The sequence below is a fragment of the Callorhinus ursinus genome, unplaced genomic scaffold (genome assembly GCF_003265705.2).
Source record: "Callorhinus ursinus isolate GAN/ISIS: 27379988/994484 unplaced genomic scaffold, GSC_fseal_2.0 scaffold8, whole genome shotgun sequence".
Lineage (NCBI taxonomy): Eukaryota > Metazoa > Chordata > Mammalia > Carnivora > Otariidae > Callorhinus > Callorhinus ursinus.
In genome coordinates this window covers 42,439,791-42,444,616 of record NW_027397070.1, presented here as the reverse complement: position 1 = coordinate 42,444,616, position 4,826 = coordinate 42,439,791, and positions in this window count along the sequence as shown.

Here is a 4,826-nt window from a genome sequence, read left to right as displayed (position 1 = left end):
TCAGAATATGGGGAAATAGCTCCGTTTTGCTGGAGCTAAAGCTATAGGGCCCCTTAAGTAAATTCACCTGGCTTCCACTACCCCTAGTAGATCATTCCAGTGTTGTGTTGCTGGCTATAACGAGCTTGTGAAAGAACTGGACCAGTCCAGTTTGGAAAAACTACGTCATCAAAGAGCTTTTCCATTCAAACCTTCGTGATCTCAAAAGGCAGAGGTGGAAGAAGGATTTTGGGGTACCTGAGTGGCTCAGTCATTAAGCGTCTGCCTTTGGCTCAGGTCATGATCCCAGGGTCCTGGGATCAAGCCCCCCAGGCTCCCTGATCAGCAGGGAGTCTGCTTCTCCCTCGCCCTCTGCCCCTCCCCTACTCATGTGCTTTCTCTCTCTCTCAAATAAATAAAATCTTTAATAAAAAATAAGAAACATAATTTCAATCACAGTATCTATTGCAGAGTACATGCACAGTGACTGTACATTATCTTAATATAACACAAAAGATCCTTCCGTCCCCCAAATTTTATGGCATCATTAGAGGTACAGAGAAGACATGGAGAAAAGCATGGAGGTGGTCAGCCTCCTGGAAGAGATTTTTTCTTTTTGGTGCAAAGGCACATAGCTGAGAGCAAACAAAATGGATTGGGGTGGGGAGGGGTGAAGAGTGGGGAGGGAGGCGTGGCCAGGGCAAGAAAGTGTGTTTTCCCAAAGGGAAAAGTCCACAGTGGGAGGAGAACTTCGGTTTTCTGAGAAGTGAGGAGCTGCTGAATTAGTGTCCAGTTTACAGCGTTGGTGGGAGCTCTGCCCTTTCTCCGTGCCCGATCAGTCGACACCTTCCCAGGCCCTGGGGGGGGTTTAACCGATCTTCTAACACATACTGACTGATGACTCCTCACCCCCTTGGGCATCAGACAGATGTGTAAAAAGTAATGTCTTGTTTTGGCTTCAGTGTCCCAGGTATGGTTGCACATGTTAAAAAAAAAAATTTCAACCAAGTGATTTTGAAGATCTGACTGGCTTTATTAAATGGTGATTCATGAATCAGGCAGCACCCCGTGTAGCAAGTGGGGGGGGCCCTCCAAGAAGCTGTACAAAATGTAAGGTTTTTATAGGAAGGAGAGCGAGATAAGAGAGTTATTAGCCGGAGATTGTTTCGGGCAAGATGACCTTTCCTTAAGGGGATGGGCAGGGGGTCTTATTATGCAGATTACTTCATCGACCTCTGGGGGGTGGGGGTGGAGGAGGCCCTTGTGACAGTTGACCTCACTGATGCTTGTCAGAAAATTCCTGACTGATCAGTTAAGACTACATTTGTAGGGGAGGTTGAAACTGCAGTTAGATCAGGTAGGAAGCCCCAGTTTCCTGACTTGGTCTGGCCCAAGTGACATTCTGGGCCTAGGACATTTTTTGCTTTCCGCTTTGCATTGTTACCATCTGGTCACATATGGTCTCCTCTGGACTATAAAGTCCCTGAGGGCAGGAACATGTATTAGAGGGTGATCATGCTGCCCTAGTACTCTGGTAGGCGGCCTCTTCTGACCAGCTCCAGTGAGAGGAAGCAGCCTTCTTTTGGCCTGTACCTGACCCTCTGGGTACACTCAATCCAAGTGATGTGGGAAGCAAAGCCAGAAGAAGAAAAATTATTAAATGTCCTTACTACCTACAGCCCACTGACAAGTCCTTGAAACAGGCCAGGTGACATTCCTCCAGGAACTCGGCTGTCTCCATGTTAATACTTTGCTAAGGGCAAAAGGCATTCTTAGCCCGACCCCCAGGATCCTAAGCTTACTTTAACATAAAAATTCCTTTGGAAATTTCCTTTATCTCTACCCCCCAAGATACGTGTTAGCAATCCTCCCCCAAGCATATGACCCACCGATATACATCGGACGGGTCTCATGATTCAGGTTTTATTAGACAGTAATGAATGACCTTTTCCCAACAATAGCTAGCCCCCCTCAAGGTCCTGGAAAACTTGCTCCCAAAATTCCTTAGAGACTTAACACTATCCCGAACCCCCTCCCAACTTGGAAGTTGGGATATAATCAGCCACTCCTCGCGACCCCGGCGCAGCTTCCTCTGCCCACGGGTCCCGTCCCCGTGCTTTAAGAAAACCACCGTTTTGCACCAAAGATGTCTCAAGAATTCTTTCTTGGCCGTCGGCTTCAAACCCTAGTATCTTTCCTACATCAAGAAGGAAAGGGCTGATGTGCTTTGGAGTAGGGTTCGTGAGCCAAGAAAGAGTTCGTGAGCCAAGAAAGAGTTCGTGAGACGTTTTTGGTGCAAAAAAAGGTGGTTTTATTAAAGCACAGGGGCAGGACAGTTGATTATATACTTGGGAGTTGGGGGAGGTTGAAGACCAGGGAAGTTTCCAAAAGGACTTTCATATGCAAAGAAGACTCACAGGATCCTGGAGGCCTGGCTATTGTCAAGCTCAGGTTGTTCTTCCCTCCAGCAAGGCATTAAGATTAAGACAGTTGGGAGTTCCTGGAACAATGTCCTCCTCTGCCTGTCGCAGTATTTGTCAACGGGCTGCAGGTTGTAAGGAAATTTAATTTTATCTGTATTTATCTTGCCTTTGTTCTCCACATCCTAGCCAGGGCGCAAGGGTGCGAGAGGGGTCCCAAACAGACCAGGTTCGGCCACCTGCCCTTGACAAAATCCGAAGGCAGAGAGATGAGTGGTAGTGACACGAGAAAGGAGTTTATGTCAGTGGGGCCAACCCCGGGAGGACAGCGCACTAGCGTCTCAAAGACAGTCTCCAAAGTGCCGAAAAGACTTCCAGGTTTATGCGAGGAAAATGTGGGGCAAAGGTCGGTGGGTGCGTGCAGGTGGGCAGTAGACAGTCAGGTCGTCACTGTCATGGGTGGGGACTTGCCCGCCCAGGGCAGCCCTTACTGCTCGAGGGGGCAGTTTCGTTCCCGGCAGGGGAGGCCTTCCCCACAGGGTCTTTTGCCCGAGGTCAGCCGGAAGGAAGATCTTAATCGGAAAGTTTGAGGTCAAAGTGAAGGTGGTTGACGTCCTCTTTCAGCTCCAAGTTCCCGCCCCAGGGTCACAGCATTCGGCCCTCCACACTGTGCTCTTCTCAACTCCAGCAGCAGCCTTTTCAGGCGTGTGGTGAAGGGGTGGATCCGTGGACCGAGTCACCCAGCCTTTAATCTATGCAGGATTCCAGGGGCCCCAGGGGCCATTCTTGGAGAGTGCTCATTTTCAGGTGGTTCCTCATTCCAAACCAAAATCTGTCCCCACCCCCAACCCACAGTGGTTCACACCCCGGTCCTGGTCCTGCCTTCTGGGGCCCTCCCTCCACCAAAGCCTAACATCCTGTTTCAGCAAATGTGGAACTATGAGACCCCACTCAGGCCTCGTGGGTTCCAACCCGGCTAAGAGGTGTCTGTTCTTCTGAAGACTGATTCTTTGTCCTACGCCTGCCACTGGGATGGAGGTGATGTGGTTCTGGAATACAGGTGAGTTTCGGTGGGGTGAGGTCCGGAGCCCACCACCAAGACTTCTTGAGACATCTTTGGTGCGAAATGGTGCTTTTATTAAAGCACAGGAACTTGACCCAGGGCAGAAAGAGCGGCTGCGGGGTCCTGAGCAGTGGCTGGTTATATATATCCTCAGGAGTTGGGGGAGGCAAGGAAAAGGGAGGTTTCAAAAGAACTTTCATATGCTAAAGAGGACCTACATACAAGATAATGAAGCCTGGCCACTGTCAAGTTAAGGTTGTTTTCCCCTCTAGCAAGGTATTAACATTAAGATAGTTGGGAGATTCCCTGGAAGATGTCACACGTGTCCCACCCAGGAGTGGGGGGAGGTTGCATGGTGTCAGCTTGTGCTTTGTCTGCAGCTAGCCTGCCACACACACTGCCACACACACGCACGCACTCACACTCACACACACGGCAGGCCCTGCCCTATGTGCGCGCCTTTTTCTACTTCTGCTGCCCGCCCAGAGCCAGGCTCCCAGCCTGAGACGCAAGGGCAGAGTGCAAGGAGAGCAGTCAGGAAATCAGAGAAAAGCTTGTGCATTCCTGCTTCCTTCTCAGCAAGTTTCCCAAGCAATGGGGCGACTCAGGCTGCTGGTGGCTGGGAAATCAGGACACAAACATCTCTGCTGCAAGGGTTCCCTGAGAGCTGCCTTTTAAGGAAAAAGCCCCCCAAGCTTCTTGAAAGCCCTTCACCATCCCAGCAGGGTTTACCCTCTGCAGAGCATATTCTTCCCCCTGGGACCTGTTCTGTCCAGGTATGGAATAAGATAAGAGTTTCCCCAGAACAGGCGAGAAGGACACGAGCCCCCGTCATCTTCCAGAAGAGCCATGGACACATCGCCTCCTGGAAGCCAGCAGCACACCTGCCCCTCCCCTTTGAGATCGGCTACCTCTGTCCAGCAAGGAACCATGACGCTCAGCTGTTTCACTACCCGGGTTTGGGGGCAAATGGAGGTGACCCGCTGGGCGTGGGAAGGGCACCTTCCCCTGAATGAGAACTGAGGCATCAGGGACTGAACAGAGAACAGGAAGGACCAGAACCGGATCGGTGCAGGCCCTGGACAGGTCCCCCGGGACAGAAGGCCTGTGGAGTGCGCTCAGTGGGCGGCGAAGGAGAGAAGTGGTTCGCCTGTCCCAGCGGTAGCAAACTGTTGCGAGGGAAGTGTGAGTGACAGCTGGGAAGGCTGCAGAGGCGCAGGAGGTGGAGGGCAGGGAAGGCCAGGCAGATAAGGCTCTGGGTTCTCTCCCCTTTGGAGCCGCAGCCAGAGAAACAGCACCACCAGTTGCATAATCCTTCTATTTGCCCAGAGCCACATTTTGTCCCGAAGCTTGCTGCCCTGGGA